This window comes from Aristolochia californica, unplaced genomic scaffold (genome assembly GCF_029961685.1).
Source record: "Aristolochia californica isolate CCGP_79_NKW_82.1479 unplaced genomic scaffold, dmAriCali1.0.hap1 SCAF_6, whole genome shotgun sequence".
Taxonomy (NCBI): domain Eukaryota; kingdom Viridiplantae; phylum Streptophyta; class Magnoliopsida; order Piperales; family Aristolochiaceae; genus Aristolochia; species Aristolochia californica.
The window spans coordinates 7,381,193-7,404,631 of record NW_027182257.1 but is presented as its reverse complement, the minus strand read 5'-3'; the positions used below and the strand labels follow the sequence as shown (position 1 = coordinate 7,404,631).

General features: G+C 33.2%; 1 pseudogene; it reads right to left on the bottom strand.

Moving 5' to 3' along the window:
- Positions 1-1,577: 1,577 nt before the first annotated feature.
- On the bottom strand, positions 1,578-14,804 carry LOC137935231 (nucleosome assembly protein 1;4-like; annotated as a pseudogene).
- Positions 14,805-23,439: the final 8,635 nt, after the last annotated feature.

Below are 23,439 nucleotides of genomic sequence, written 5' to 3'. Positions count from 1 at the left end.
CATCAATGGTTGGGATTCCATGACAGAGGAACTTAATACCCCGTCAAAAATATCAAATGTCAACGATTGGGACACCATGACGGAGGAACTTATTATTACATCTATGTTATACCCCCCTGAATTAGCCAGTTGGTGAAGAGAGCACCAACATGAGGGGGAGTGTTGGAAGATTGGAGGATTGCCATTTTATACATAAAGATTCTATACATTTGTTACGGTCCCGAATCTGACACATGATTCGTAGGGAGGAAGAAGAGGAAGACGAAGATCAAGCCAAAGGGAAGCTTGAAAACCCTAGGTTCGTTAAGGAGAACGCACAGCCCTGAGCTCATTGAGGAGAACTCAAAACCCTGTTTAACCTAAAATCAATGGTTCTCTTTCTCATTACTCTTACCCCTTAAATAGGGTTCACCCTTACAGGGTTTAAGAAAAATATTACAAAAATACCCCTATAAATAAAATAGTTCAAAAATACCCATGAGGCCTAAAAATTAAATAAAATAAAGTAAATTAAAGAAAAACAATTAAAATAATAATGTTATTGTGTGCATAACATTACACCCCCTAGAAGAAAGAGCTTGTCTTCAAGCTCGAAAGTAGGGTCTGTAACCTGACGTCTCCACCTGTTCCCAAGTAGCATTCGGGGTAGCTATGTCCGCCCTCTAGACGCCCAAAACGAGAGCATTCCCCCTAGTAAAAAAAAACTTATGGCAGAATGTAGGGATGTGTGCTGAACGTCACAACATCTCTCCAAATAGCATCTTTGCACTCCCTCAGTCCTGGACTGGTGTGAAACAGCCCCTCACGGGTGCCCCCCCATTGGTAAGGTTGCACTGCCTACACTTTGCTAGCCTGGCAACAACAACATCATGACCAGCCCCCTGGGATTGAGAAGACTCAACAACACTGACCCTTCCCATTTGCCGCAGCTTGAAACACTCAGAGGCCGGAAAACTTCACTAACAACAGGTTCATCATGGTGACGTTGTATGGTTGGTGGAAGTGAATAGGCAGGTAGTTGAACAACACTAGGAAGCCCAGTGAAAGTTTTTCCTCATCACCATCATCAGCATAAAACCCAGCTTTGTATGAATCTAATCAGTTTTTCAAAAATCCAGACAGCACAAGCTGCTGCTCCCTATCCTGGAGTACCACAAACACCTCCCCATACGTTGAGATCTCAACTGCAGCTATTTGAATCCATTTCTGATGAAATTGATCAGGAAGTTCCAAATGCCGAGGGAAGTGCAGAAAAGAGACCACGATGTTGACTGCAACAGCAGCAGCAATTTTTAATTGCATCATTCTCTCACTAGACCCTAACCCATTAAGCACTACATTCACGGGAGGACCTTGGCCATAAAATAGTTGTTGTGCCAAACCTGGAGCACCTGGGAAATAAAATGGAACACGGTCAGCTATTGTAGGTGGCATTGCAACTGGCCTCATTTGGACGATTATCTCTGTTGTTGCTTGCACTTTGGAGGCCTCTCTTGGCCTTCCCTATGCGGTACTCTGCTCTTCACTTTCCGTCCAAAAAATACCTTCTTTGGTCGATTTTTGGCAGCAGTGTCCTCTTAATTATCATCAACATCTGCATCATCTTTATCCTCATCCCCTTCTATATCATCAAACTCGTCACCCTGAACAGCCTCTCCCATAAACCATGAGACAACATGTGGGATAATTTTGGCTCTAATGGTGGATCCAATATCATAATCTTGTTCCATTTGAGTCTGAAGTTGTTCAGCAGTTTCTTCATTAATACCATCATTATCCGAGACTTGTGGAGGACTGAAGAAACTGTCACAATTTTCAGTTTTTGTGATGGGTTTGGTGTTCTTTGATCCCTTTTTAGGCTGCTTCAAAACCTTCTGTGTCAAGCTCTTCCCTGGAAGCCATTGAATCTATGTCCCTGTTGCTTTCTCTAAAATGGTTTTATCCTCATTGATCATGTTATATGTTTTGACGAAGACAGTATTTGCAAAATATGGATTGGGATAAAAAAAAAAAAAAGAACTCCAGCTTGCAGCCCTTGGGATTATCAATCTTAGACCACTGGACATCTTTCCAATATTGAAGAGCCCCTTCATCATGTTCTTGTATCTCCTCTGCAAGCATTTCATTAGTTTCACCGCCATAAGCCAGAAATTGGGAACACCTTTCTCTTCAATTACATTTTCTTCTTCAAAAACCTCCTCAACGGGTTCTGTAGATTCTTTGATTTCAATTGCTCCATTTACTATCTCATATCTCTTGGTATATAGTGGTTAATAAAGTTTCTGGTACTTATCTGCATTTGCAAATTCTTCATAACTAGACCCCTACTATATTGCCATCTCCTCAAAGACACTCAGTGCATCCCCGGCATTCCAGTTTTGGTAGAATCTGACTATCCTGGCGTTCCAAACATTTGATTCCAAGCCATCACCAGGATTGACAAACAATTTGCTTTTGGTATCACAAAAATGAAGGCATGAAGTAATTATACCCAACGAAGAAAACAATACCTTCAGCTTCTCATTCTCGAATTTAACAAATCCAAAACATTGGGATTTCCCATCCCCTTCTCTCATTAGTACAACACTTGTAATGTTTCCTGAAGTCTCAAAACAATTTTTTGTCTTATTTACAGAAGTCTCTCACTCCTGTTTACGAATGATTGGACCAACAAAAACTTGCTTATCATGCAGGAGCATCCCATTAAGCACAAACAGATACGGGACAAGCACACTATTGGTGGTCTCGTCAATAGAAAAATTAAACAGCATCCAAAAAAAGTTTGCAATCCTTCCGGCATCCCCAGAAAATTTTTATCTTGCATTGCAGTCACTTCATCACACGGCTGCACTAATTTTCTCGTTTGAGTGAAAGATTGAATGCAAAATTGAGGTTGTCAATACTTACCCCAAAAATTTTTTGAATTGGGTTCCCTCTGTGTTAAATTTATGAAAAGTTGAAATACTTCATTGACTTCAATAACTTGTTGTAATCAGAGCACATGAACCTCTATTTTATAGTAGAGGAGGATATAGTCCTTATACAACTTATCATTCAATCCTTATTACATTACAACTCTAACTCTTCAATTTTAGTAAGTCTATCTAAATAATTAGAAGACTAACTTGAGTAGAACTAGGAGTCCTTCTTGATCTTCTAACTGATGTGATAAGGATGTCAGCTCATGGTAATCAAAGTGGGTCTTACTTCTTATGGGCTTGGGCCCATCTTGTGGGCCTTCCTTGGTCATGTGGCCTATCTTATAATAATCTTAGATATGTGGGTCTTCCTTGGTCGTGTGGGCTTGAGCTTATCTTCCAACACTCCCCCTCAAGCTGGGGGTGAGAGAACAACATGAACTCCCAGCTTGCTGCAGATAATGTATAAAATATTTTTGTATAAAATGGCACATCTTCCAATATGCCTTCATCTTCCAATACTTCCCTTCACGTTGTTGCGTCCTTCCATGAGGCCCTGTGGCATTATTAGTGAGAGTCCTAGCCAGTAAGTCATTGCTTCATACTCCAGTCCTAATGTTGGATGTAAGGCACACTCCACTGCTATCGATAGTGTGTCAATCGGCATTACTCTGAAGTGTCCACCACCGTATCCCTCCATAGGACAACGACTCTCAAGTGGTAGGAAACAAAAAAAAAAGCCATTACACAGGGAGGGGGGGGGGGGGGGGGGGGGGGGGGGGGGGGGGAGGGGGCGGGCGCTGGAGATGGGGATACGTTCCTCCATCATGGACTTCCGGGGATGAGGATAGGTTCCTCCATCATGGACTTCCAACCACAAATAATATTTTTCATCTTTTTGACGGGGATGAAGTTCCTCAGTCATGGACTTCCAACCACAAATAATTTTCATCTTTTTGACAGGGATGAAGTTCCTCCGTTATGGACTTCCAACCACAAATAATTTTCATCTTTTTTACGGGGATGAAGTTCCTCCGTCGTGGACTCCCAACCTCAAATAATTTTCATCTTTCTTACGGGGATGAAGTTCCTCCGTCGTGGACTCCCAACCACAAACAATTTTGATCTTTTTGACAGGGTAAAATAAATGATGACATGAGGCCACCTCTTATTCAATAATAATGTCCCCAAAGAGACATAATAGCTGCAGCTGAATATAACACGACCATCTTCCAACACATAACACGAACAAAATAGTAAACTTTATCAAAGAACCCATGAAATAATCCGATATAAAAATTTCTTCTTTGACGAACAAGCTTCATCTTTTGTGCTCCCTATTTCTTGAATATTTTTGTCACATAAACTTATCCACAACATAAGGAATAAAATACCACTTTCTTGTTCTTGTTCTACTTCTCCCCCTCAAGCTGGGAGGTAACGGCAATGATCCCAGCTTGAACTAAATATCATAGATGTAGCATTAAACCCAAATAAAAGAAATTTATAAATAAACCCTCAAACCAAGGAGAAGTGAGATATTTTCCTGATCAACTCAAAAAGTGACGCAAAACAATTGGCATAAATGCGGATTTTTCAATACAATAGAATACCAGCATGACGTTCGATTCTTAAAATTCGAGTATATCTTTCAATATAGATCAGATAGACATGAAATGTTTTCATTCTGAAAGTAGACTTGAATAAATTTCATTCAAGTATAATTTATCTTCATAAAATATAATTATTATAAGATAAATAATCTGATAGGTTTCGGTCTATGACATATGGCCGAACTAACTTCTGTTTCTCATGTTTTTTTCTACAAAGACCATTGACTCTTCCAAGATCAATATCTCCTTATAAAAAAATCATATTAAGAATTGGTTGAATAGGTCAGAAAATAGACTTACATACGTTTCTCTTGATATATAATTATCCATATAAAGTCTCTTTCTTGATACCTTAAAATACCTCAGAAGTTGAGGCTTTCTACTGCAGTTCAAACTTCTTTTTCAATTTGACCTTTGCTGCTTCAAATATCGATTTCTATTTGTAAATAAATCAGATAAAAAATTGGTTTAATAGGTAAAATAATAGACTTACATATATTTCATTTGATATACATTTATCCATATAAAGTCTAGTTCTTGATAGCAAAAAATACCTCAAAATCTGAAGATTTCGGCTGATGCTCAAACCTTTTGGCAATCTGACCTTCGCTCATTCAAATATCGATATCTCTCTGTAGATAACTCTGATTGGAACAATTATTATTATTTGGAAATTATACTCAAATATATTTCCATGAATATATATCTTTTAATATGAAAAACAATGTATAGAGGTGAAAATTTCAACGAAAACTATGAGTGTAGGGACTGAAAATAAAATAACTACGAACCTAGACCTAGGGTTTAGGGTTTAGAGAAAAGGATCACATTACCTCCGTGAGTTGACCAAGTCAACTTGGCTCTGATACCATGTTGAATTTATGGAAAAGTAAAATACTTCATTGACTTCAATAACTTGTTGTAATCAGAGTACATGAACCTCTATTTTATAGTAGAGGAGGATGTAGAGTCCTTATACAACTTATCATTCAATCCTAATTACATTACAACTCTACCTCTTCAATTTAAGTAAGTCTAATTTAAGTAAGTCTATCTAAACAACTAGAAGACTAACTTGAGTAGAACTAGGAGTCCTTCTTGATCGTCTAACTGATGTGATAAGGATGCCAACTCATGGTAATCATTATGGGTCCTACTTCTTATGGGCTTGGACCATCTTATGGGTCTTCCTTGGTCATGTGACCCATCTTATAATAATCTTAGATATGTGGGCCTTTCTTAGTCATGTGGGTTTGAGCTTATCTTCCAACACTCTGTTCTACCAAGAGTTTGATTGAGAGTGATAGTTGATGTCCAGAAATCAAATCCCACCGGAGTTGTTTCCGATGGTGTCGATGGAGCCTCCTCCTCAGTTTCCGGTGGCGAATAGCAGCAAATCATGGTCTCACCTTTTTCTGATGTTGAACTTCCGGATATCGTTGCAGAAATTTAGAATAGGGCTGGTATGAAGAACCATGAGGTGGGATGACGAATAGGCCTCTTGGTTCCTCTATAGCAGACTCCGATTTTGGCTTTCCATGGTCCTTCTCGAAGATTTTCATGGTTCTCTGAGTCGGATTTGGGGTCACACCCAAATCATCCATTACCAACAACATTTTGGAAGAAAACCCTTCTAATTTCCCCAAAGCTTGGTCCCCATTGTTCGGCTTTCGATTTCCCTACGTCTTTTGTTTGGAAAGACGAATGGCCTCCAGTGGGAAAGGGTTTAATGCTGAACCCCATTCCAGATTTTCCAGCGAAGGGTGTGTTGAATACCCTTCCGATTTTGGAATTTCTGAGTCCCCAAATTCGGATGTCACTGCCGCTGGAGAGACAAAGGGCTCTTTGATTTCTTGCTTCTCCTATCCATCCGAGACAATGTCTCAGTCGACTACCTCTCGTTCAGTGCTTATATTATGGTCAGAGATTTGAGGTCGTATGACCTTTTTTGCGGCAGCCAGTTGCTTCCTTGAATAAAAATTTTTAATGGAAGCTGCACGCCATTCACGTATTCTTTCCACTTCATTGTGAATATACCGTGCACGTTCTTCTGCCAATTCTCATCGCATGGCAATCTATTCTTCTAGGGATATAGAATGGCTCGTTGTGTTCCCGCTCTGATACCAGTTGTTACGGTCCTGAATTTGACACATGATTCGTAGGGAGGAAGAAGAGGAAGACGAAGATCAAGCCAAAGGGAACCTTAAAAACCCTAGATTCGTTAAGGAGAATGCACACCCCTGATCTCGTTGAGGAGATCTCAAAATCTTGTTTAACCTAAAATCAATGCTTCTCTTTCTCATTACTCTTATCCCTTAAATAGGGTTCATCCTTACAGGGTTTAATATAAATATTACAAAAATACCCCTATAAATAAAATATTTCAAAAATACCCTTGTGGCCTAAAACTGAAATTAAAATAAAATAAATTAAATAAAAAATATTAAAATAATAATGCTATTGCGTGCATAACAACATCATTTGCGGCAAGCTGGGAGTTCTTGATGTTCTCTCACCCCCTGGGTGAGGGGGAGTGCTAGAAGATAGGGCCCAAGCCCACACGACCAAGGCCCACATATCTAAGAGTATTATAAGATGGGTCACACGACCAAAGAAGGCCCACAAGATGGGCCCAAACCCATAAGAAGTAGGACCCACCATGATTGCCACAAGTTGGCATCCTTATCACATAAGTTGGAAGATCTAGAAGGACTCACAAATGCATCTTTATCTTAAGGTCACGTCCTAGAAGAGTTCTGGTTTGAGTTATGTTTGTCTTTTATCTATATTGAGTTATTTAATTATGTTAGGGCTTATCTTTAAGTGTTAGAGTTTAGGTGTAATTGGGACAAAGGTAGTTTTATTGTAATTGGACTCTACTACCTTCCTCTATTATAAATAAAAGTTCATGTACTCTGGTTATAATAAGTTAATCAAGTCAATGAAGTATTTCTCATTTCCATAAATTCAATAATGCTCTTGATCTACTAGAGGAGACAGGAATGATGGGATGCAAACTAGCAGACACTCCTATGGACTCAAATACAAAATTATGTGGAGGCACTGGAGAGGATGTAGATATTGGAAAATATCAAAGACTAGTGGGAAGACTTATTTACCTGTGTATAACAAAAACTGATATATCATATGCAGTAAGTGTGGTAAGTCAATACATGCACAAGCCACAACTTAGTAATTGGCAAACACTTGAAAGGATACTACGATATCTAAAAGGAGCTCCAGGAAACGGGCTTCCCTATAAAAACCATGGTCACTTCAACATCGAAGGATTTTCAGATGCAAACTAGGCCAGATCCCCGGATGACAGAAAATCTACTTCGGGATTTTGTATGATGGTTGGAGGGAATTTGGTTACATGGAAAAGAAAGAAGCAAAATATAGTAGCACAGTCTAGTGCAGAAGTAGAATACAAAGCCATGGCACACACTATTAGTGAACTCCTATGGATAAGATCTTTTCTCACTGAATTGGAATTCTACGAAGAAGCTCTGATGGATCTATATTGTGATAATCAAGCAGCAATACACATTACATGCAGTCTTCCATGAAAGAACAAAGCATATTAAAGTGGATTGCCATTTTATATGAGAAAAGTTCCAAACATGCTTTTTATCTCTAAGGCATATATCATCACAAAGTCAAGTTGCAGATATTCTTACCAAGTCGGTCACTTACATGATTATGTCTACCATCTGCAGCAAGTTGGGCATTTATGATGTTTTCTCACCACCAGCTTGAGGGGGAGTATTACAATGTGGGACCCACCATGGTGCACGAGTTGGTGGGACCCACCATGAGGACGTGGGATAACAAGAAGAGTCCTCACCCAAGCTAGCATGAGTTAAGAAGATAAGAAGCACAAGCTAAAATGAGTTAGAAGACTTAAAGATCAAGTGGGACCCACAAAGATACCACGAGCTAGTAATCTTATCAATATGAGCTGGAAGATCATGTGGGAACCACAAGGATAAGGCCACGAGCCAGCCTCCTCCCTTATATTCACGTTATTGAAGAAGAGTTCTAGTTCAACTCATATTAAACTTCTTGTAGATTGTGTTATTTTTTCATGGTAGGCTTATCTTAGAGAGTTAGAGTTGGAATGTAATTAGGAGATTGAAAGGCTAATTGTATAAGCACTCTATCACTTCCTCTACTATAAATAGAGGGGTTTTAATTCGGAATTAATTAAGTTACACATCTCCTTTTTGAGTAAATCCCTCTCTCTTTGCTTGGCGGACATCTCTCTTTTCTTTTTTTCTTCTCTCTACCCAAGAGCTCTTATTCCTTTTTCTTCTTTTTCTTTCTCCTTTCTCTTGCTCAGAATATTGGAAAGGGGATCCTAAATTCAATACTTTCATTCCAAGTACAAACATAAAAAAAAATCAACCCTTGCATTACGAGAGCTTAATAAAGCAAAACAAAGTAATATTTTTTTTTTTTTGCTTCTTCTTGGTACATTATTTCCAAGTGCAAACAAAAAAACATTAAATATTGTCATACTTTTTGTTGCTTCTTCTTGGTAGTTTATTCCAAATGCAAAAATAAAATAAAAATTATCGTATTTTTTTTTCTTCGTCCTTTCGTTACAAATTTAAATAGAAAAGCAATAAATATTGCCCCTTGCTTTGCCAGAGCTTAATAAAGAAAAACAATGTCATAATTATTTTTTTTATTTGTATTTTATCTACAAGTGCAAAAAATAATAATAAATGTTGTAGTACTTTTTTTTGCTTCTTCTTTGTTCTATCGTTTCTAGTGCAAACAGAAAAATAATATATAATATCGTACTTTTTTTTGCTTCGTCTTGATTCTTTCACTCGGAGTGCAAAAAGAAAACCAGTAATTAAAGTCATACTTTTTTTTTTTGCTTCTTCTTCGTAATTTCATTTCAAGTACAAAAAAGAAAACCAATAAATATTGTCCCTTGCATTACAAGAACTTACTAAAGTAAGACAAAATTGTACAACTTTATTTAATTTTTAGCTTATCTTGGTACAATCTCTCCAAATGCAAAAATAAAATTAATAAATATTGTCTTACATTTTTTTCTTTTTGCTTCTTATTTGTACTTTTGTTACAAATACAAACAAAAAAATAATAAATATTGCCCCTTGCATTGCAAGATCTTAATAAAGCAAAACAAAGTCGTACTTTTTATTTTTTACATATGTTGATACTTTCTCTCCATATGCAAAAAAAAAAATCAATAAATATTTTTGTTTTTTTTCTTCTTGGTTCTTTCGTTCCTAGTGCAAACAGAAAAAGAATAAATAGTGTCGTACTTTTTTTTTTTTTGCTTCTACTTAATAGTTTCGTTCCAAGTAAAAAAAGAAAAAAAAATTGTACTTTTTTTTCTTTTCAAAGTACTATTGTTGCAAACCTAAATAAAAAAAAATTATACCTTGCATTGCGAGAGCTAAATCAAGCAAAACGAAGTCACACTTTTTTTTGGTTCTATTTGGACTTTCTCTCCAAGTGAAAAAACTAAAAACAATAAATATCGTCGTAGTTTTTTTTGCTTCTACTTTGTACTATCGTTCCAAGTGAAAACAGAAAAATAGTATATAATATCGTACTATTTTTCTTTTCGCTTCATCTTGATACTTTCGTTCCAAGTGAAAAATGAAAACCAACAAATATATAGTCATACTTTTTTCTTTTTGCTTCTTCTTGGTACTTTCATTCCAAGTGCAAAAGATAAAACCAATAAAGTTTACCCCTAGCATTGAAACAACTTAATAAAGAAAATCAAAATTGTATTTTTTTGTTTTTTAGCTTATCATGGTACTTTTTCTCCAGGTGCAAAAAGATAAACAATAAATATTGTCTTATTATTTTATTTTATTTTTCTTCTTCTTGGTAATTTCGTTACAAGTACAAACAGAAAAGCAATAAATATTACCCCCTGCATTGCGAGAGATTAATATTTTTTTTAATTTTTTTTGCTTCTGTTGGTTCTTTCTCTCCAAGTGTAAAAGAAAAATAAATAAATATTGTGATTTTTTTTATGTTTCTTTTTGGTTCTTTCTTTCCTAGAGCAACAGAAAAACAAAAACTAGTATCGTAGTTTTTTTTTGCTTCTTCATGGTACATTTGTTCCAAGTGAAAAAAGAAAAACAATAAATAATATCACTATTTTTTTAAATTCTTCTTGGTAGTTCTGTTCAAAGTCCAAAAAGAAAAAATAATAAAAATTGTCATACTTTTTTTTTCTTTTCAAGGTACTTTTGTTCCTAGTGTAAACAAAAAAAAATCGCCCCTTGCAACGAGAGAGTTTAATAAATCAACACAAAGTTATAATTTTTTTTTTTGCTTATGTTGGTATTTTTCTCTCCAAGTGCAAAAAAATAATAATAATAAATATTGTCCTACTTTTTTTTGGTTCTTTAGTTCAATGTGTAAACAAAAAAATAATAAATATTTCCCCTTGCATTGTGAGAGCTTAGTAAAGAAAAGCAATGTCATACTATTTTTTATTTATGTAGGTACTTTCTCTCCAAGTACAAAAAGAAAAACTATAAAGATTGTCGTACTTTTTTTTTTGCTTTTTCTTGTAATTTTCATTGCAAGTGCAACCGGAAAAATAATAAAAATTACCTCTTGCATTGTGAGAATTTAATAAAATTGTCGTACTCTTTTTTTCTTTTGCTAGTAATTTCTCTCCAAGTGAAAGAAGAAAAATAATAAATATTTTCATTTTATTTATATATTTATAAATTTTGCTTCTTGTTGGTACTTTCGTTCCTAGTGCAAATAGAAAAAAAATTATTATCGTACTTTGGTTTTTGCATCTTCTTAGAGGGTGTTAGTCAACAAAACGAAAATTTGAAGTTCATCTTCATATCCTGATTCAAATTCATTTCATTCATCTACATAAACTTCATCTTCGAATTTGGTGTTAGTGTGGACGACTTCATGTGCAATAGAAAACAGTTTCCAGTGTTACGTGAGAAAAATATAAAAAAAAAAAAAAGAATCTCTAAACCCTAACAGTATACTTAATTAAAACATAATCCTTAAAACCCAAATTAGGTAAAAAATGCATTATTACTACATGGATAAGTAATTTAATGGATAATTAAAATATATTAATATACTAATTAATTGAATTAGATATTATATTATTTTAATGATTTCATTTTATTGTACATTAATAGAGTAATTACGTGAGCCAATGAAATACGCACATGATTAATTATACAAATAAATAAATAACATTATAAATAACATAAATGAATGTAATAAGTTCAGTTATTAATTTATTAATAACATATGAAATACTTTAACCTAAAAAGAATGTTTAAAAAGGAAATTTTGATCTAATCATAACTTTAACACACTATATATTTATACGTATTATTAATTAATTATATGTTTCTGTAAAATTTAAAACCATTGATTCATTAAATAAAAAATAGGTTAATTAAACCAAAATAATTGATCAAATGCTTGATTTAACAATATCTTAATTACCACTAGTAAATTACTAATATAATACAATAATTGAAAATATATATAATGAATAAATAAAGAATTATTTTATTAATAACAGAAGATGGCTTTTTTATGTGGTATTAATTAATATTATATTTATATAAAATTTAAAATAATTAATTGATTAAATGCATATTGTAACTATATTTTATTATCTAGTTTAATATAGTAATAAAAATAATATATAAATAAATATACAATTTCATTAATAACCTAAGAAAGATTATTCTAATAACAAGTCCGTGTCTTTAGTATAAAAATCATCAAATTACAAGTTTAGTACATAAGAACAACATATGTTAAAAAGCAATAAGATACAATCATCATTTATCATTCCACATGCAAGTCGCTATGTCATCTCGAAATTGTATGGCTCTTATGGATTCTAATGCACGCTGCCTCCGAAAGCTTGTTGATTGGGTATCTTCTTCCACAAGACCATTGCTATCATTATTGTCTATATCATCTATTGTACCTAATTGGATCCCATTACCTCCTCCACCGAACTCATCATCTGAAATATCATCTTCCAATTCAAATATATCATTGTAATCCTCTCCATGTATATAATTGTACAATATGCAAAGAGCAATTACAATTTTTGTCTACATCTTAAAAGAAAAAGGAGGAGCGCCTTTCAACATTTGAAATCGAGCTTCTAAAGCACCAAAAATTCTCTCAATTGTATTCCACAAAGATGAGTGTCTTCGATTGAATAATTCATTTTCATTCCTAGGGATAATATCTCCAAATTCTTGCAGATGATACCGAGTTCCTAGATATGGAGCCAAAAATCCTAAAAGATTTGCATAACCAGCATCGACAAGATAATATTTACCTACAATAGAAATTATATTCTACATAAAATAAATGAAGATAAAATAGATAAAAGATTACTGCGTAAAAATATATTATTTACCTTTAGGTACAAATAGTCTATCTTGGCAAGTAAATGCGTCCTTCAGTACACGGGAATCAGCTGCTGATCCCTCCCATCCAGCAAGCACATAAGTCAATTGCATGTCAAATGTACATGCTGCCATCACATTTTGTGAGAGATAGGCTATTATGTTCTAGAACCTTTCTTGTTCTTCAAGTGGGATGTTCGTTTTCATATGAATTCCATCAATAGCCTCAATACAATCCTAATTATACAATTTCAGTTAATATTGACTAACTTTGTATAGTAATATAAATTTGTTTAGTTAGAGGGCAAGTGATGTTACATTGAAGTATGGATAAAACATTGAATTATTTAAAAGCTTCGAGAGTGTGTGTTCCGAAGGCCAATGGATGTAATCAGAGTGAAGTTTAAGAATAGCATCCAACACCTTGTTGAAATACCTACTTATGGTCCAGTTCGATCTATCAAACATCTCTGTTGTGACACTATAGGATTGTTGTTGACGAACAGTTAGGGGGAAATAGGCAAGTTGTTCTTCTTCTGAGATGGTCTTTGTGGCTAATAAAAAAAACCCTCTGCTATTAAGTTTCTTTGCCAATTTGTGAGATACAATTTGATTCATCCTGTAAAGTTTTCAAAATTTAACAGGTGATTAGTAAAGTGCCTTTTGTAAATAAAATAGACCATTAAACATCTCTGTCGTGACACTATAGGATTGTTGTTGACCAACAGTTAGGGAGAAATAGGCAAGTTGTTCTTCCTCTGAGATGGTATTTGTGGCTGATAAAAAAACCCTCTACTATTAAGTATCTTTGCCAATTTGTGAAATACAATTTTATTCATCTTGTAAAGTTTTCAAAATTTAACAGGTGATTGGTCTAGTGCCTTTTGAAAATAAAATAGACCATTAATCCCACAAGAATGTGGTACACGTCTATCGCAATGGCATAGAGAGTATCTTCCTATGACGACAATAATACATGTCAATCTAACAAAAGTTGCAACCCTTTCTTTGTTTGTCATAATAGCCATGGAAATCTGCAAATTTAATCTTCCTAAAAGTCATAAACAAAAATAAACATCAATCTTCAATCATAACCTATTCATCCATACTCAACAATCATATTCATAGCCATGAAAATCTTTAATTGACCACATCCATACTCATCCACCATATTCATCCACATAATATGTTAACACAACAATCATATAAAATAAAAATATTAACCATACTGATATGTCTTGCAATATCATAATTCAAACATCGTCATTAATACATAACAATCTTCCTAAAGAAGATATTGTACTTAAAACGCATTACAAATATTTTCTTGCACAATATTTAAGCCACCTGACCCGCTCTTCCACTTTCATTGTCGTAAACATGGCCTTCTTACCTGGCGTATCCAACCATTCAGGAGTGCAATACTTCATGTCATCCGATAGGTCCGGGATTTCCCTGAGGGCATTAACACAATCTTTTTCGGCATTGCCATCATTAGGCTTCATAACATTATTCAATGCCTGAGCAATACGGTTAACTGCATCAATGAATTTACTACTATCATCAGTGGGCAATTCGCTTCTCTTTCTACGACGACTTGAAGATGACGCGTTACTTCTTCGAGATTGCTCAACTGTCGACTGATCTCCGCTAATGAATTGCAATGGAGTTTTCCTAACTACATTGACATCCTCGGGCTCGTCCATTGAGACAGGATCCAACTCATGGAGGAGTTCATCGTCCAGATCTATAGGAGTTATACTAGCTATCCCCATAGCTATTGATTTGCCCACTACCAAAGCCAATTTGTCGTAAAGGGGGGCAACCTTGTTGTCTGTACTTTTCAGCATCTCTATGCTCCTACAAGAATAAAACTTCCTTTAGACGACTTGGAATAGAGTTCTAGTAATGCGAAAAAAACACAAAATATTTTTTTGTACATCTTGATTTACTCACCTTTATGTAGTCTTTCCATACAAAATGACATGCAGTAACTCACTGTGTGGTTGCATCCCAACCGAACCTAGTAGTGTTGAGATAGCTCATTACCATTTGGTATGTTTTCTTCCATGATCTTTTTCGATTCTTGAACTGTTTAATAGTTTTTTTATTGATTGCGTCTTCATTGAACTTATTGACACAATCCATATATACATCATGCTTCCAAACCCCATTGGGCAACTTATTCCCTATATTGATTTGCTCGACCAAGAGATCAAGCATTTTGCTGTTATCTTCGAAGTCCAAATGTCATATGACTGAGTAGTAAGTTGTCTTCTTACAGCTATTTATAATCTAAATCTGAGATGGTCCTCATGGAAAAAACTTTATCATGCAACCATTACCCGTCACAGAAACAAAAACCACAAAAAATAAAAAACCATGTGGTGGATATTTATAACACACGAATCTCCTCACCACATGGCAAAATCATTCCATAGTACTTCAAAAAATTTCAACAACATTCTAAAACATTCCAAAATTAATCAAACTATTTCCATTGCAAATGCACTAAACAATGTAAAAACACACACACATCAAGTCCAAATTCATCGAACACCCCTGGTAGAGAGCCCCATAGGACTTTGCAATCACTATGAACTGCACCTTGTCAGTGATAAGGGTCGGGTTTCATTGGCAAGTGGACGCCAGTGTAAGCAACTCAACTTTGTTCGAACTAGACTAAACACCCCAAAATCTAAATCCTAAAAACATTACCCTAAACCGTCAACCCTAATTCCAGAACTTCAACCCTAAACCATCAACCCTAATTCCAGAACTTCAACCCTAAACCATAGATCTTAAAGCCCCTAAAAGCCCCAAACCCTAATCCCTATCACCCCAAAATCAAGAACCTTGTTTAAAAAAAAAAAAAAACCCTAAACCCTAAAAATACCCTATACCCTAAACCATTAAATATAAGCACTAAACCCTAAATACTCTAAACCTTAACCCTAATCCAAAAACTAAACCTTAAAAAGACGAAATTGAACCATAAATACCATAAAACCTAATCCCAAATTACTCACATAAATTAAAATTAAATCAAATACATAATCGAAAAAAAATTAGGGCTTAGGCTTACCTTATGAAATTTTTAGAAAATCAAAGCCAAAAGGTGAAATCAAAGCTGAATGGGGAAATCAAAGCCGAATCGTAGTAGAATAAAAGAAATCGACGCCAAAATGTTAGAAATCGAAATGGGGGAAATCGAACGAAAAACGGGAGGTATTTTGGGGAAAAAGAGAGTAGAGACAGGGAGAAGGGAGTGGGTGGCCGAGAGAGAGAAGAGAAGGACAAGAGAGGGAGGTCGAGAGGGAGAAGCGAGTGGGAGGTCGAGGGGGACAGAGAGGGAGGCCGAGAGGACGTTTGCAGTGAGAGGGAGAAGGGAGAAAGGAGAAGCGAGAGGTAGCAGGGAGAACAAAGATGGTTGTAGAGCGATGGAGGAAACAATTTGAGGAGGAAGACAAGATGAGAGAAGGAGGAGACCGAGAGAGGGAGGCTGCGAGAAAGAAACCCAAAAAAAATGACAAGGGTTCAAAGCACACCGCTTCATCTGAATGATTCGCAATATACTGCGGAAACCAGATTCCTGAAATTAAACCGTGGAGATGATTTTTGGATCCATATTAGTCATCTACATGACTTGAATGCTAGTGCACCACTAACGACGTCAGAAGATGAACTGAGTAATGTGGATGAAGTTCATCTCTTGCGTCAAGTTAACTAACCCCCCCTTAGTACTTTCTTTCCATGTGCAAAAAGACAACTAACAAATATTGCATTTTTTTTTTTCGTTTTTGCTTCTTTTTGGTACTTTCGTTCCAAGTGCAAATAAAAAATAAAAAATATAGCCTCTAGTATTGCAAGAGCTTTTTATTAAAACCTGGTTATACTTTTTTTTTTTTTTGGTACTTTCTCTCCATGTGCAAAAAGAAGAACAATAAATATTGTCATAATTTTTTTTGCTTCCTCTTGATACTTTCATTCCAAGTGCAAGCAGAAAAAACAATAAATATGGTCGTACTTTTTTTTTACATCATCTTCACACTTTCATTCAAAGGGCAACGAGAAAACTGATAAATATAGTCGTACTTTTTTTGGTTACTTCTTTCTTCTTTCATTCCAAGTACAAAAAGTAAAACAATAAATATTTTCCCTTGCAATGCTAGAGCTTAATAAAGAAAAAACAAGTCGTACTTTTTTTTTTCTATTACTGGTACTTTCTCCAAATGCATAAATAAAAATAATAAATAATGTCGTACTATTTTTATTTATTTTTGTATCTTCTTGATACTTTCGTTCCAGGTGCAAACCAAAAAATAAAAAATATTGCCCCTTGCATTGAGACAACTTAAAAAAGCAAAACAAAGTGGTACTTTTTCTTACTTATGTTGGTACTTTCTCTCTAAGTGCAAAAAGAAGAACAATAAATATTGTCGTACTTTTTTTTTCTTTTCTTGCTTACTCTTGGTGCTTTCATTCCAAGTGCAGATAGAAAAATAATAAATATTACCCCTTTTATTGCAAGATGTTAATAAAGCAAAACAAAGTCGTACCTTTTTTTCTGCTTGGGTTGGTACATTCTCCCCAAGTTCAAAAATAAAAATAATAAATATTATCGTACTTTTTTTTATTCTTCTTCTTGGTACTTTTGTTCCATGTGCAAAAAGAAAAACTTAAAATATAGTCATACTTTTTTTTGCTTCCTCTGCGTACTTTATTTTTTGCTTCTTGTTGGTAATTTCGTTCCAATTGCAAACTCAAAAACAATTAATATTTCCCCTTGCATTTCGAGAGCTTAATAAAGAAAAACAAAGTCATACTCTTTTTTGTTTCTTCTTTTTACTTTAGTTTAAAGTACAAACCAAAAAAGAATAAATATTGCCCCTTGCATTGCGGGAGCTTAATAAATCAAAACAAAGTCGTATTTTTTTTTTGCCTCTATTTGTACTTTATCTCCAACTGCAAAAATTAGAACAATAAATATTGTCATACTTTTTTTTTGTTTCCTCATGGTACTTTTGTTCCAAGAACAAACAGAAAACCAATAAATATGGTTGTACTTTTTTTTTGCTTCATCGTGATATTTTTGTTCTATGTACAAAAAGAAAACCAAAAAATATAGTAGTACTTTTCTTTATTTGCATCTTCTTGATACTTTAGTGAAAACAGAAAAATAATAAATATTGCCACTTCCATTGCAAGAGCTTAATAAAGCAAAAAAAAATTCGTACTTTTTTTTCTTCAGTTATTTCTTTCTCTCCAAGTGCAAAAAGAAAAACAATATATATTGTCGTACTTTTATTTTTCTTTTTATTGGTACTTTCAATCCTAGTGCAAAAAAAAAGCAATAAAAATTCTCGTACTTTTTTTTACCTTCTTTTTGGTACTTTTGTTCCTAGTGCAAAAAGAAAAACATTAAATTTTGTCCTTTTTTTTTCTTCTTTTTCTTCGTACTTTCTTTCAATGTGAAAAAAATAAATAAATATTGTCGTAATTTTTTTTGCTTCTTCGTGGAACTTTCTTTGCAAGTGCAAACAAAAAAAGAATAAATGTTGCCCCTTGCATTGCGAGAGCTTAATAAAGAAAAACAAGGTCGTACTTTTTTGCTTCCTTCTATTAGTACTTTTCTCTCCAAGTGCAAAGAGAATAACAATAAATATTGTCATACTTTTGTTTCTTCATTAAGGTTCTTTCATTTCAAGTGCAAATAGAAAAGCAATAAATATTGCCCCTTGCTTTGGGAGAGATTAATAAAGCAAAACAAGTCTTTTTGTTGCTTCTTCTTGGTTCTTTCGCTCCTAGTACAAAAACAAAAACATTAACTATTATCGTACTTACTTTGTTTGGCTTCTTCTTCGTACTTTCTTTCCAAGTGCAAAAAGAAAACCAACAAATATTGTTGTACATTTTTTCGCTTGTTAACTATTATCGTACGTTCTTTTTTTGGCTTCTTCTTCGTACTTTCTTTCCAAGTGCAAAAAGAAAACCAATAAATAATGTTTTACATTTTTTTTTGCTTCTTCTTGGTACTTACATTCCAAGTGCAAATAGAAAAATAATAAATATTACCCCTTGCATTGCGAAATCTGAATAAAGCAAAATAAGGTTGTACTTTTTTTTGCTTCTGTTGGTACTTTCTCACCAAATGCAAAAAGAAGAACAATAAATATTGTCATACATTTTTTTCTTTTTTTATTCCTCTTTTTACTTTTATTCCAAGTGCAAACAAAAAAATAGTAAATGTTGCCCCTTGCATTTGTCATACTTTTACATTTAAATATTGTCATTCTTTTTTTTCCTTCTTCAAGGTACTTTTGTTCCCAGTACCAAAATACTAATAACAAATATTTCCCCTTGTATTGCGAGAGCTGAATAAAGTAAACCAAAGACTTTTTTTTTTCTTCTTCTTTGTACTTTCATTCCAAGCGCAAAATGAAAAATAATAAATATTGCTCTTGCATTGAGAAATCTTAATAAAGCAAAATAAGGTTGTACCTTTTTTCTTTTGCTTTTGTTTGTACTTTGTCTCCAAGTGCAAAAAAAAAACAACAAAAATTGTCGTACTTTTTTTTTCTTCCTCTTGGTACTTTCGTTCCCAGTGCAAACAGTAAAACAATAAATATTTTTGAACTTTTTTTCTTCTTCTTGATACTTTCATTCCAAGTGCAAAAAGAAAATCAATAAATATAGTAGTACTTTTGATTTTTGTTACTTCTTGGTACTTCAATTCCAAGTACAAAAATAAAAAATAAAAAATATTGCCCCTTGCATTTCAAGAGCTTGATAAAGGAAAATAAAGTCATACTTTTTTTTGTAGTAGGTACTTTCTCTCCAAAGGGAAAAATAAAAAAGTAAATATTGTCATATTTTTTCTTCTTCTTGGTACTTTCACTCCGAGTGCAAAAAGAAAATATAATAAATATTGCCCCTTGAATAGTGAGAATTCAATAAAGTAAAACAAAGTCGTAACTTTTTATATGCTTCTAATGGTACAGTCTTTCCAAGTGAAAATAGAAAAATAATAAATATTATCATATTTTTTTTGCTCTTCTATGTACTTTCTTTCCAAGTACAAACAAAAAAACTATAAATATTATCATACTTTTTTTTGCCTCTTCTTTATACTTTCCTTCCAAGTGCAAACAGAAAAATAATAAATATTGTCATACTTGTTTTTCCTTCTTCTTCATACTTTATTTTTTAAGCACAAAAAAAAACCCAATAAATATTGTCCTTTGCATTGCGAGAGCTTTATAAAGCAAAACATGGTCGTACTTTTTTTTCTTCCTCTTGGTACTTTCGTTCCCAGTGCAAACAGTAAAACAATAAATATTTTTGTACTTTTTTTCTTCTTCTTGATACTTTCATTCCAAGTGCAAAAAGAAAATCAATAAATATAGTAGAACTTTTATTTTTTGTTACTTCTTGGTACTTCAGTTCCAAGTACAAAAATAAAAAATAAAAAATATTGCCCATTGCATTGCAAGAGCTTGATAAAGGAAAATAAAGTCATACTTTTTTTTGTAGTAGGTACTTTCTCTTCAAAGGGAAAAATAAAAAAGTAAATATTGTCATATTTTTTCTTCTTCTTGGTACTTTCACTCCTAGTGCAAAAAGAAAAAATAATAAATATTGCCACTTGCATAGCGAGAATTTAATGAAGTAAAACCAAGTCGTAACTTTTTATTTGCTTCTAATGGTACATTCTTTCCAAGTGAAAAAAGAAAAATAATAAATATTACATACTTTTTTTGCCTCTTCTTTGTACTTTCTTTCCAAGTACAAAAAAAAAACTATAAATATTATCATACCTTTTTTTTGTCTCTTCTTTGTACTTTCCTTCCAAGTGCAAACAGAAAAATAATAAATATTATCATACTTGTTTTTCCTTCTTCTTTATACTTTCTTTCTAAGCACAAAAAAAAACCCAATAAATATTGTCCTTTGCATTGCGAGAGCTTTATAAAGTAAAAGAAGGTCGTACTTTTTTTTTTGCTACTATTGGTACTTTCTCTCTAAGTACAAAAACAAGAAGAGTAAATATTGTCGTGTTTTTTTTTCTTTCTCTTGGTACTTTTATTCCAAGTGAAAACAAAAAGACAATAAATATTGCCCTTTGCATTGGTAGAGTTTAATAAAGTAAAACAAAGTCATACTTTTTTTTGCTTATTCTTTGAACTTTCGTTCCTAGTGCAAAAAGAAAAATATTAAATGTTATCGTACTTTTTTTTTCATCTTCATCATATTTTCTTTCCAAGCGCAAACAGAAAACCAATAAATATTGCAGTAGTTTTTCTTTCCTTTTTTTTTTTTTGCTTCTTCTTGGTACATAAAGCCCAAGTGCAAACAAAAAATAATAAATATTGCCCCTTGCATTGCGAGAGCTTAATAAAGCAAAACAAGGTCGTACTCTTTTTTGCTTCTGTGGTACTTTCTCTCCAAGTGCAAAAATAAGAACAATAAATATTTTATGTACCTTTTTTGCTTCCTCTTGGTACTTCCATTCCTAGTGCACACAAAAAAAGATTAAATATTGCCCTTGCATTGAGAGAGCTTAATAAAAAAAACAAAGTCGTACCTTTTTTTTTTGGCTTTTGTCGGTACTTTCTCCCCAAGTTCAAAAAAAATAATAAATATTGTCATACTGTTTTTAATTCTTATTCTTGGTACTTTCGTACCTAATGCAAAAATAAAAACATTAAATATTGTTGTACATTTGTTTTTCCTTCTTCTAGGTACTTCCGTTCCTAGTGCAAAAAAGAAAAACTTTAAATATTGCCCTTTGCTTTGAGAGAGCTTAATAATGCAAAACAAACTCATATTTTTTTATTTTTTATTTTTGCTTCCTCCTTGTACTTTCATACCAAGTGCAAACCGAAAAATAATAAATATTGCCCCTTGTATTGCGAGATCTTAATAATGCAAAACGAGGTCATATTTTTTTATACTTTCATTCCAATTGCAAACAAATAAATAATAAAGATGGTCGTACTTTTTTTCTTATTCTTGATACTTTTGTTCTAAGCACAAAAAGAAAACCAATAAATATAGTAGTACTTTTCTTTTTTTTTCAATTCTTGGTACTTTCATTCCAATTTCAAAAAGAAGAACAATAAATATCGCCCCTTGTATTGAGAGATCTTAATAAAGCAAAACGAACTCGTACTTTTTTTTCTTTTGTTGGTACTTTCTCTCCACGTGCAAGAAGAAAAACAATAAATATTGTTGTACTTTTTTTTGCATCATCTTGTTACTTTTGTTCAAAGTGCAAAAACAAAACCAATAAATTTTTTCATTCATTTTTTTTTTTTTTTTTTTGCTTCTTCTATGTACTTTCGTCCCATGTGCAAAAATAAAAATAATAAATATTGGCCCTTGCTTTGTGATATCTTAATATGGCAAAACAACGTTGTACTTATTTTTTTTTATTTTTTTTGTGCATCTTTTGGTGCTTTCTCTCCAAGTGCAAAAAGGAAAAGAATAGATATTATTATACTTTTTTTTTGCTTCTATTGGTGCTTTCTCTCCAAGTGCAAAAAGGAAAAGAATAAATATTGTCATACTTTTTTTTTCTTTGGCTTCATCTAGGTACTTTTGTTCCATGTGCAAATAAAAAAACAATAAATATTGGCCCTTGCATTGCGAGAGCTTAATAAAGCAAAACAAGGTTGTACTTTTTTTTTTCATTTATGTTGGTACTTTCTCTCTGGGTGCTAAAAGAACAAAAATTAATATTGTCGTATTTTTTTTTTGATTCCTCTTCCTACTTTTATTCCAAGTGTAAAAAAAAATAAATAAATATTTTCCCTTGCATTGCGAGAGTTTAATTAAGCAAAACAAAGTCATACCTTTTTTTTCTTCTGTCGGTTCATTCTCCCCAAGTCCAAAAATAAAAATAATAAATATTGTCATACTATTTTCTACTCTTCATCTTGGTACTTTCATTCCTAGAGCAAAAATAAAAACATTAAATGTAATCGTTCTTTTTTATTTCCTTCTTTTAGGAACTTTCATTCCATGTGCAAAAAGAAAAATAATAAAAATAACCCTTGCATTGCGAGAGCATAATAAAGCAAAAGAAAGTCATTTTTTTGCTTCTCCTTTGTACTTTCTTTCTAAGTGCAAACTGAAAAATAATAGATATTGTCCCTTGCATTGTGAGATCATAATAAAGCAAAAGAAGGTTGTACTTTTTTTTTCTTCTTTTTTTGGTAATTTTTCTCCAAGTTTAGAAAGAAGAACAATAAATTTTGTCGTATTTGTTTTTTGCATCCTCTTGGTAATTTTTTTTGTTTTTTGCTTCTTCTTGATTCTTTTGTTCCAAGTGCAAAAATAAAACCATTAAATATAGTATTACTTTTCTTTTTTGCAACTTCTTGGTACTTTCGTTCTAAGTGCAAAAAGAAAAACAATAAATATTGTCTCTTCAATTGCAAGAGCTTAATAGAGAAAACAAAGTCATACTTTTTTATTTTATTT